Below are 12770 nucleotides of genomic sequence, written 5' to 3' on the forward strand. Positions count from 1 at the left end.
TAACTGTTACCTGTCTATAATATCTATATCACACACCTGTCTATATGGACTTATTTTTAAAATTATTACCTGTGTAACTGTTACCTGTGTATAATAACAATATACCTACCTGTCTATACTGACTTATTTGTATATCTGCTACCTGTCTATGATAACTATAATTCTTCACTAGTAAAAAATAACACTTTTGCAGATTTACACCAATGAAAAGAGAGAACACAAATCATCTTATAAAATTGACAAATCATAAAGCCTGGTACAAAAATCACAAAAAAAAAACAGATTCTGAAAGTGTTGTTTACTGGTAACATGACATTCAATTCCATGGTAAACTTTCATTTCTATGAAAGTCAGCAAACAATGCAACACAAATTACCCTATCAGACATTGAATCTAATCCCCAACCAAATGTCTTGAATGTGGAACTAACACATTAGACATTTCAAGAGGATTTGTGTCATCAACAGTGACAGCTGTAGGTCGCTGCCATAATTTCAGGCGTGCAGTAAATTGTCACAGATTAAACTTTCTGAATGTTTTACTGAAGATTTTGTCTGTTAGTGACATGAATAAGTAACATTTTCTTTGTAAATATAAAAATAAACCTACATTGAAATTTATTTTCTGTTATCATATTTTGAATGATTTTTTAAAAATGAACTATATTTTGTCGCATAATTCAAAGTTGTAATGAGTGAGTAGTGTCTGTGAAAAGCCTAGTCAGATTTTTCCTGATATATTTCTTCTAAATATGCCAGTAATTTGGCTATTTTGCTTGTGAAAATGTAATAAATAGAATATATAATAGTGTCTCCAGTAAAAACAAATATATTTCACTCTGCCATGATGTCTGATGGGAGGATGGGATTTTTTAATCTTTTGTTTTTGGGATACAAAGATGGGTGTAGGTATCATAAATGCATACTTAAGTTATGGTAATTATTACTGAAATGAAAATATTTCACTCCTGTGTCTAGTGTTTTAGTATCTTTTATTGAGTGTACAGCTTGTGAAATAGATGTGTTGTTACTGAAGACACTATTAAGATATCCTTTATATATCTTATGACTGTCTATACTGACTTATTTGTGTAACTGTTACCTGTCTATATTAAGTATATATATAACATCTGTCTATATTGTTATGTTTGTATAACTGCTACCTGCCTATAATAACAATATATGTAATTACTTGTCTGTAAAATCTTTATATCTAACACCTGTCTTTACTGCCTTATTTGTATAACTATTTCCTGTCAATAATATCTAAATATATAAAACACCTGACCTATTTGTGTAACTGTTACTTGTCTATAATAGCTATATAACATTTACTTATAACATGATTGCCTTGGGAACAAACAATTCCTGTACGTAAATCCCCACCTTCTAGCAGATATACTACCAAACTGCTAAACACGAAGAGTTGAACACAGTTATTCCACTTGAGATAACTTATGAGTCCAGCCTTACACCAGGGATCCATAGGTTGATGAAAATCCTGATATGGAAAGTATGCTTAACCCCTCGGAAAATTGTCTGTAGGTCATGGCAAGGACATATTGACAAACCAGTTTGATTGGACACTATTTTACAGTGGACTGTTGTAAGGTCCATCAAATTTAACTTAATAAGACCACTTTAAATAGTGGACACCTCTTTAACATGGACAGCAGACTTGGCTTTGCTGTCCTTCTGAAGAGTGGACACCCGCCATTGACAAATTTGTTTATTCATTAAAACCTCTATTTACTCATACTAATTTTTCCTGATGCGATGTAGTCCTGGAAACCCTGTCTAAGTGAAACAGGCTTCAGTCAACCTAAGGGTTAATTCCTTTAATCAGGCCATAGAGATGTAATATCAGGGTATCCAATTCACCTCTGGATTATAGGAAATCAGAAATTTTACCTAAAAGTTAAGATGGCCTTCCACAAGGATTTGGTGATAGTAATCACTGTTCACGACCAGTGCCTTATCATAATTGAATGTCACGGGTGGGCGGAAACATCAAAGACTTCTCGGCAGCTCTGTGGAGGCCAGTAAAGCAGGATGAAACACCTTATTACTGTGGTTCATCATCTAACTTTATTTTAGAAATCACCCAATCCAAATCAGGTGTTGTTTTAATGAAAAATAGAAAGTCAGATGAGATTGTCTGGTATTTTTCATTTTTTGTATGTATTGTTTTAGAAATGTGATTGAAAGAAATCATCACCAAAGTATATGTTACAGGTGTTTATTTACCAGCATAGTGATTTTTTTTATCATGGTTTTCATTGTTTTCCATATTGTTAGAATTGATAATAAGGTATGTAACATATGTTACATCCAACCTTTACACAGAGGACATTTACTACAAAGGTTGCGATTGCTGAGACCCATTGCTGTACTTTATAAACAATTTATCTGTAGTTGAGATCCCCATTGAGATTTTGGTGGTCATTGTTAGAAGTTCAAGGTCAAAAGGTATCCATGACAACCTTTTAAATAAAATTTTTGTGCAGAAGATAACTGATGAAGCCCTGCTCAGATTTAGTATATAGTTAACCTATCAAATTCTGGATTTTTGTGGCCATGTGTCTGAGATAAAGTTCAAAGTTCAGACTTGACCACTTTTGAAATAAAAGATTGTCTATGAGATGTCTCATGAATCTCACATGTATTACATATTTATGTCCAGTGTCGTACCATTAAGTTCTACACCTGATTTGATTTTAGTGGTCTTTAGTCAAGGTCAAATGTCAAGGGTCACCTTTGACCACTTTTCAGATTGTTTGAGGAGGAGTATTGAGTTTTGTTTGTAGACTAGAAAATGGAGTTTGTCAAGGGAGAAGAATTCAATTTTGAGTTTTGTTGGGGTAGATTTTACTTGTTTTCCTCATGTGCATTGAATGGAATTTCTTATAACACAATCAGTGGGAGATCATATCATGACCTTTCAATGACTACATGGTACCTTCAACAGACAAATGACCAGTTTGGAGCGTACTAGCTCTGACATTAGTAGTGTACGAGATGGTAAGGAATCAACCAACTTTTCGGCCGTACTATAATCCTACACAAAGGTCTAAAATAGCGTGATGAGATGATCTGATGAAGGTAACCGTGTTATCATTGAAACGTCACACTCTAATCTTCTACTGGTTGTTTTATAAAAACTTCTTTTCTATTGACATTACCAACCTGAAGAAAATGTCCCAAAAAAATTCCTCATGTACCTATGGTGTCTCAACCATTAATTCTCTAGCATCACTGTCAGATCCTTGATGGGCAAAACAGCTAGGATGGAGTTTTCCTTGGAGAATAGAAGATGGAATTTGTTATGGGAAAAGGATTGACATTTGTTTTGAGGGCAAAAGAATGATTTATGTTGAGTTGAGAAGAGGAAGGGTTATGATTGGTTATGAAGAGGTATTGCTTTTTTGGGGAGGTGGGGGGAGAAGAAGAGGTAGTGTTATGTTGGTTCTGAGAAGCTCAACAATTACCAGGTAGTTCATCTTTAGTCAACTGGATGATGAAGCTTTTGAGAAGCTCATTGATTAGTTCTTGTCTGGTCAACTGAAGGATGAAGCATTTGAAAAGCTCATTGATTAGTTCTTGTCTGGTCAACTTGAGGAGGAAGCTTTTGAGCTCATGGATTAGTTCTTGTCTGGTCAACTGAAGGAGGAAGCTTTTGAGAAGCTCATCAATTAGTTCGTCTGGTCAACTTGAGGAGGAAGCCTTTGAGCTCATGGATTAGTTCTTGTCTGGTCAACTTGAGGAGGAAGCGTTTGAGCTCATGGATGAGTTCTTGTCTGGTCAACTGGACGATAAAGCATTTGAAAAGCTGAAGCATTGAAAAGATAAGATTGGGTCAACTTTAGGAGGAAGCTTTTGAGCTCATGGATTAGTTCTTGTCTGGTCAACTTGAGGAGGAAGCTTTTGAGCTCATGGATTAGTTCTTGTTTGGTCAACTGGACAATGAAGCATTTGAAAAGCTCATTGATTAGATCGTGTCTGGTCAACTTGAGGAGGAAGCTTTTGAGCTCATGGATTAGTTCTTGTCTGAGCTCATGGATTAGTTCTTGTTGTCAACTTGAGGAGGAACTGGACAATGAAGCATTTGAAAAGCTCATTGATTAGATCGTGTCTGGTCAACTTGAGGAGGAAGCTTTTGAGCTCATGGATTAGTTCTTGTCTGGTCAACTGGACAATGAAGCATTTGAAAAGCTCATTGATTAGATCGTGTCTGGTCAACTTGAGGAGGAAGCTTTTGAGCTCATGGATTAGTTCTTGTCTGGTCAACTGGACAATGAAGCATTTGAAAAGCTCATTGATTAGATCGTGTCTGGTCAACTTGAGGAGGAAGCTTTTGAGCTCATGGATTAGTTCTTGTCTGGTCAACTGGACAATGAAGCATTTGAAAAGCTCATTGATTAGATCGTGTCTGGTCAACTTGAGGAGGAAGCTTTTGAGCTCATGGATTAGTTCTTGTCTGGTCAACTGGACAATGAAGCATTTGAAAAGCTCATTGATTAGATCGTGTCTGGTCAACTTGAGGAGGAAGCTTTTGAGCTCATGGATTAGTTCTTGTCTGGTCAACTGGATGATGAAGCATTTGAAAAGCTCATTGATAAGATCGTGTCTGGTCAACTTGAGGAGAAAGTATTTGAGAAGCTCATTTATTAATTCATGTCTGGTCAAATGGACAATGAAGCATTTGAGAAGCTCATTGATATGTTAATTCATCAATGACGTCTTTTGATATCATGATAGTTCCTCTGTGGGCAAAATAGAGAGAAAAGGTGAAAATATATCCTCTAAATCATGCTCTAAAGATATTGGATGTCATGGTTTAGAATATTGTGAACAGACTATTGTTACCAAGGGAATTAACTATATAACTTAAACTGTCCTTTTTGTTATGTAACATTTTTCATACTGCTATACTATGATAGTTCAATTCCAATTTAAGACTCAACTGTCTACAGTTTGTGACAATACACAAACATATAATGAAAGAAAACCACTCCTCTGAACATGATTATCAAAGACATTTTTTTTCTATTACAAGAAGTCTTTTGTATAGCATTTGTCTTTTTTTTTAAAGAGGGGAGGTTTGTAGCAGGGAATGGATTTTGTTGGTGTTATAATCAGTAGATTTTATGTAGGGTTGACATCCAAGAACCTCAATTTTGCTTGTTAGCTTACATGTTTTATAGTTAACATATTTATATTCTTCTGAAAGCCAATGTTGTGTTGTACCTGATCGTATTTCTCTGCTGTTAAATGACATGTTCATAATATCTTTCGTTTTTGCTGGATGTAGACACAATTCTGCTTCTGCTCCATGTTCTGTTGGCCCATTGGTCAGTATTTTATAAGAAAGGGGTTTTGATTGGTCTACTTTTCTATATATTTAGGCCAGAATCAAGCATATTAAGCATTAAGGTAGCATGAAATTAACATGTTTTTGGGTACTTGTCTATAAATTCAAGTGCTTCATCTGTGGCCTTCAATATATAAAGGTCATTGGCTTGTAGGCTCACTTCTCTCTCCTGGTAGGCTCGCTTCACTCTCCTGGTAGGCTCACTTCTGTCTTCTCTCTCTCCTGGTAGGCTCACTTCTGCCCTCTCTCTCTCTTGGTAGGCTCAATTCTGTCTTCTCTCTCTCCTGGTAGGCTCACTTCTGTCTTCTTTCTCTCCTGGTAGGCTCAACTTCTGTCTTCTCTCTCTCCTCATAGACTCACTTCTGTCTTCTCTCTCTCTTGGTAGGCTCACTTCTGTCTCCTATCTCTCCTCTTAGGCTCACTTCTGTCTTTTCTTTCTCCTGATAGGCTCAATTCTGTCTTCTCTCTCTCCTGGTAGGCTTACTCCTGTCTTTTCTCTCTCCTGGTAGGCTCACTTCTGTCTTTTCTCTCTCCTGGTAGGCTCACTTCTGTCTTCTCTTTCCTGGTAGGCTCACTTCTGTCTTTTCTCTCTCCTAGTAGGCTTACTTCTGTCTTCTCTCTCTCCTGGTAGGCTCACGTCTGTCTTCACTCTCTCCTGGAAGGCTATTTGTTTCTTCTCTCTATCCTGGTAGGCTTACTTCTGTCTTCTCTCTCTCCTGTTAAGCTCACTTCTGTCGTCTCTCTCTCTTGCTAGGCTCACTTCTGTCTTTTCTCTCTCCTGGTAGGCTCACTTCTGTCTTCTCTCTCTCTCTTTTATTAAGAGCTTATGGGAAGGAGACAGAAGGTGAATGTGGGTAAGTAACACATGTACATAAGATGTTTGGTTTATTATTAGGCTAACTGTTCGGGCATTTATAAGTACTCATTATGTAGTTGTGTCAGGAGTTATGAGGAGTCTGACAGCATGTGAAGTTTGTTATTGCTTGTTGAATTTGTTTCACTCATTGTATCGTATAGTCAGTGTTAGGAGTATTTCTCTTATATTCAGTCAAAAATTGCTTCTAATTGTCCTTTCATGATGTCATAAGATGATATAAAAATACATATATCAAACACTTGCAGATTATGTCATGACATTGCAACAGAAACCATAGATATTACAGATCCAAGATGGCTTCAAGAATGACAAGGAAAAGTAAATTTTCTGCTAATTTTTGCAAATACAGTCGATCATAATTGATAAAAGATTTTTGAAATTTTGGTTTTGTTTGTCATTTAAGGAATTTATCACAATTTTTTGATGTAATCTCACCATATGCTTGCTACATAAAAAAAACTCTTTGATAGGTGGGACATTTAGATGGACCAATTCATGTTTGGGTCTTCCATGTCGGATAATTGTAGTAACTCACCTAAGCCATACTGATATAGATACTGATGATTTTGACAAGATTTGATGATATTATGAAACAATAACCACACAAAACAGAATTTGAAATATTCAAGTTGATTAACTATTAGATTGCTAGTGGCACATAGAGATTGGACTCCACCTACACCATATGCAAAAAACTAAGCTCATATGATGTGATTTAACAAAACAAAAGTAGAATTCTTCCAATCAGTTCTTTAGTTATTACTCTTGATACTGGTCGGCTGTTAAGATAATGGCATAGGAATTTGTTTTCACAGAAATCTTTATAGCGATGGGAACGTAACTTGAAAGACTGTCAATAAGATGTATATCTATGTTACCAGTAATTCTGGTGAAATTGTTTGTAGGAATTAATGATGAAATGTAATAAACTATACTTAAATGAAAGGTTTTAATCTTAACAAGAAATATTAGGCAATACCTTGTTTATCTCGCATGTTTAACTTTCACAGTCGGGCCGCAAACTGTGAATGACTATAAAAACAATGGCTTGAAACAGAAATTTTGTAAGGAGGTTAGATGGTAATATTCTATGTCAGGAATAATTATTGTAATATGTTGCATCCAAATAATATTTTTGTGCCCTGCCATAAAATGGGGGGTGGAATGGTGTATGCATATAGTGTTGCCCATGTCCATCCTGTTCTATCCTGATTTAATGTAGCACCTAGTACCTTCATTCTTCGACACGTTTTGGTCAAACTTTATACAAAGGTCAAATATGGGTATATTTTGACATCATTGTGTTTCAAAGTCCATAGGTCAAGGTTAAGATTACCTTTGATATATATAAAAATTTAACAACTTATTCAGTTTGTTCACTTAGCAACTTCATTTGTTCATGGAATTACATTGAATTTTATGCAACAATCAATTATTAGTATACTTTGGACATTTTTGCTTGTCAGGGGTTCAAGGTGAAGGCCAAGTTCAGTGGTCCAAGGTGAAGGCCAAGTTCAGTGGTGCTTTATATATATATTGGAAATATTAACTAGTTCAATTTAAACCTTTTGTAGCTTTATTCTTTCATGGCCTTAGGTCTAACTTTTTACAAAGATAATTTTTAAGTATACTGGGATATTGTTGTGTTTCAGGTGAACAAGGTCAAGGCCAAGGTCACCCTTTCTCTATATAGAAAATCATGGACTGATTCTACACTGAAACTAAAGTTTATTTTCAAGTTGCAATACTATCATGTATGATGTTATTTGTTGTTTTCAATTTTTGGAGATCTTTCTCAAATTTTTCATGTAGATTTTCTCTGGTCCCTATAGTTGTGCCCCTTTAATGTTGGGACTGTTCAGAAAAAAAATAAGTGGCATTTGGCCATCTTGGATTTTTACAATTGATAGTTTATCATTAATTATTGAAGTACTGAATGGATCATTCTTAAATTCCATTCGTAAATTTTGTTCATTGTTCATTTTTGGACTGATTGCAAAAAAGAAAAAAAATTGGACGATAGGCAGCTATCTTGGATTTGGCAGTTTTAGTTGGTTATACCTATTTCTTGATCTTTGGAAGAATTATTATATAAGTTATCTCCCTTTGGTCCCTTGTTTAGGTTTGTGCTGATCAGAAAACCAAATGACTGACAGGTGCATAGTCTGTTGGGTTTGTTATTAATTACCGCAGCATTTTGTTTAGATGTTAGAGATGGATCATGCTCGGCTTTTATTTGTAGGGTAGCTTTGGTACCTCAGATTCAGCAAGACAAAAGGGACCTATTTCTGTCAAATCTTGATGTATCTTATTTTAATCCTTCTCAGTTTGATTAGGAAATCTTTAGAAATTGAAGTAATTATTCATTTCAATTTTTCCATCTTTGAATCATTGAAAAATACTCATTCTTTATCAGAATATTTGTAGACATTAAAACATTTGATTGTTATCTTTCCTGACACATATTTCACTGCTACACTATGTCTTTTTCCCCAGAAATCTCAAAATAAATGTGTATAATCGCTTTTCAAGTCTGACATACGAAACTCAAAGAAAAGAAATGATTTGTTCGCAGTCATAATAATTTCTGTAAATATGATATACCCAAGTTGTTCTGGGCCAAGAATAAGTAAATGTCATATGACAGCTAACCTAGAACTGTACCAATAATTATTTTATGGAACAAAAAAACCAAACTCTTATAACCTATTAACATATGAACAAAATCATATTTGTTCTTATTATTTCAAGAACCACAACATCAAATGTGTACCAGTTAAGAGGTGTTTTACGATCTGTCTTAACTTGTGTATAAATATTACTCCAGTGGGTTGGATGGTCACTGGTGTGTTCATTTCAAAGTTCTCAAGGTCTTAGTGTTGGCTTATATGCCTGGATGCCAACAATTTTCTGAACAAACCAATCACACTTTAGAAGTGATTTCTTTCTCTCTTTTTTTTTTTTTAGGTCTCTCAAACCCTGAAGTTAATTCTGTATGTAAATGGTAGACCATTGTTCATGACAGTCTACCAAATATACTCTGTTAAATCTGTAGAAACTGGTGGAAAAGTCAGAGTTCTGAAAAGCAGGGTGCAGGAGAGGGTCTCATAAGAATCTCCAAAGAATGACCACTATATTTGATAGGGATGAACTAATCAAATCTTTCTGATATATAGTAGTGAAATATGGATTTATTGATTATCTGATTTCTTGATTTACAAAATTGATCAAGAATGCAATAATTTCTTTAAAATCTAAATAATAAAGGGATGGATTTTATACTCGTAAATTTGGAAGGAAACTACCAATTTACATTTCTTTCAAAAATTCCTATCAGTCACCAGACCAGCTCAAAAATTATGAAACAAATTTCAAGGCAAATTTACTATAATTAGACTTTTCTAAAACAGAATATTTTTTTCAAGGAGATCTTACTATAACTATTCTTTTCTGAAACGGGGAAATTGCAAACTTGAGTTTTTTTTGTGATATGAATACTTAACTGAAAGGCATGGTTTTTTTAGTTGCAGATGAACCATAACATGATGCATATACATGGAAATAAAAAATTTAAACAAAACTAAATATCAGGATATTGCCATAAAAAAATTTAGATGAATATATTGTTAAAAAATTTAATATTCCGGATTTTGATTTTTGCATGAAAAGTTTTCCAGAAAATTATGTGTATTGTGAAACTACATTCTATCCTATTCTTATGAAATAATACCCTGGCAAGTCTTTTATCTCTGATTATAGCTGGTTCTTCCTTTCGGTAATATGCCGGTTTTTAATCCTGTGTTCATAATACATTAATGGTGAGAAAACTGTTAAAAGTCTCGTACAAAATAGCAGTTTTTTTTTTTTATTACAATAAATGACGAGTCATTGAGCTGAGTTTGGTTTGTGCGCACCTGAGTTGATAATCGTCCGAAGAAAATTATTCTTTAATAACCAACACTGACATTTTCATCGGAGAGCTTTATAAACATGGGAGGATTTTTTTAAGGTAACAACTTGTCATATATCTCTATTTTTTTTCAACCTATAAACCACAAGATAAAATTTTTATATAAATGTGTGAAAATGTGATACTTAATGTCCCTGATGTTGTCGTTTTTAATTCATGTACGTTCAGGCAAATAACATAATTCAAAGAAAGTCCTTTGGAAATAATTTAAAGAAAGAAAATTCTTTTGGAATAATTTAAAGAAAGAAAGTCCTGTTGGAATAATTTAAAGAAAGTCCTGTTGGAATAATTTAAAGAAAGAAAATACTTTTGAATAATTTAAAGAAAGAAAGTCCTGTTGGAATAATTTAAAGAAAGTCCTGTTGGAATAATTTAAAGAAAGAAAATACTTTTGAATAATTTAAAGAAAGAAAGTCCTGTTGGAATAATTTGAGGAAAGAAAATCCTTTTGGAATAATTTAAAGAAAGAAAATACTTTTGAATAATTTAAAGAAAGAAAGTCCTTTTGGAATTAACTTCAGCATGTGTAACTTTAAAAGCATAATTGACTTTACATAATTATTGGTAGAAGTACAAATGACTCAAATGTTTTTATCAGACATTTAGTTAATTAATACTTGATGAAGTATAGTACAAATAAAATTGAAATATGTTAACACTAAATGTTTTAGTTTGTAGTTTTTTCAGATGTGACAACTTTACTTAATCACATATTTTCTGTTTAATTTCTTTATCACATACTGTAATTGTATATATTTGGTTTAAAAGATCTAAACAATTTTACTGTGAACATGATTACTTTGACAACTTTTGGCTGTAGATTTTAAGTAATACATGCTTGAAACAAATATCAGTTTCTCCAAGTTCACTGTCCATAATGGACTAAATTTTGTCTGCAAAAAAAGCCCTGGTGATTTCTTTACATGTGATTAGCATGTAAATGCTTTGGAAGATGGTCATATTATAATTGACACATTTCCCATTATTTCATCGTGGTTATTGATCACTAATTGCATGCTTTAAAAACTTCACCTCTGATTGGTCAAACTCTAATTTATTTTCATAATTTTGTGTATAGTTATAAAGAGTTGATAATTATTAATTATTAATTTTATTTTTTTCAGGTTGACTTAAGGTTCAGTTACCATACATTCTAAAGTGAATTTATGATTTACACTGATTAAAATTACAAGAAAAGTTGCTAAAAATCTCATCATTGAAGTACAATGTAGATGTATTTGTAGTATGAAATTTGAGTCTTTGAATACTTCTATTTGGACAGATTTAATTAGTTGAGCTTGTATTTTTGATGCGGAATTTATTTTATACTTGTCTACAGACTCGATTCGGTATTCTGTATTTCTTAGTTGTTATTATGAAACATGGAAAGCAATATTGTTTTACAAAAGTTTAAAGTTCTATGACGAACATATTGTCAAGGTTTCAACTGTCGTCTAAAAAATCAGCTTTAAAGTGATAATCAAAATATATATACTAGTAAAGGATATATGCCGACAACGGGTTGTCCTTTAATATCACTACCTTATAGAAGTAACAATTAACACCAACATATTCTGTCAGTTTTTTTTTCATATTGATAAGTAAAATATCATGATTTTGATTTAAATAGTCAAACATATCCTCAGTAAATGAGAATTCCTAAAATTATTTTTAAAAATAGAAGACTGAAAATTAATGAAACAGAAATTTTATTATAAGTTTTGGACATTATTGAAATGTGATATCTGTGTCCTATTTAAGTATGAATATTTTCAAAATGTATATGTTTCAATCTAAAAATTTGAAACTTACCTTTCAGTGAATTTTCATATATAAGATATCCTTTGTATGGTAAAGGGAGAGCAGAAATTACCAAAGTTAATAATTGATATTGATATCCCATGTATAAATGGTGCTAAAGATTTTAGGTAGAAGTTGACTTGTCCAGGTTGATACTATTATAACACAGTTAGATAGCTAGAGATGTACTGTTAAGTGTAGGGTGTACGACTGTAGGAGTCTGAGTTGTTTCGCCTAGCGTGTGGTATGGTTTGCCACACTAAAACACATGCCCATTTTGCCAGCTAGAGTAGATCTCTCTGTACATACATACAAGTGTAGATGTGACAACAGTCTGTGGTAGTATATACCTCTCTCAGTTCATAAGCCAATTAACCTATTACAGTGGTGTGTCGTTGTCCAACATGTTAGAGCTAACCCTACCAGATAGTGGTCACTTCAGGACACTTGACCATCAATGACCACCTCATTGTGATAGAGTAGTTATAAGAACATCAGTATTTTTACTGACAGAGTTGTCTCTTTGGTGGCGGTGGAGGTATCAATTAGCCTAAACCAATTGATTGCTCCTATACACTGTATTGGTATAAGCCTTTTAAAAAACTATCGGAGACTACCAAAAAGTTGGTTGACTTGAGAGGAGCGACATGCCCTGTGGTGTGTAGATGTAAGGAGATCCTGAGTCAGTTTTTTCAACAAAGTGAAGTTATCTTGTGTTTTTTTGGGGGGAGTGAAGTTTATCTTGTTTTTGCC

The sequence above is a fragment of the Ylistrum balloti genome, unplaced genomic scaffold, assembly GCF_031769215.1.
Source record: "Ylistrum balloti isolate Yb309-2 unplaced genomic scaffold, AGI_CSIRO_Ybal_v1 Utg369932, whole genome shotgun sequence".
NCBI lineage: Eukaryota > Metazoa > Mollusca > Bivalvia > Pectinida > Pectinidae > Ylistrum > Ylistrum balloti.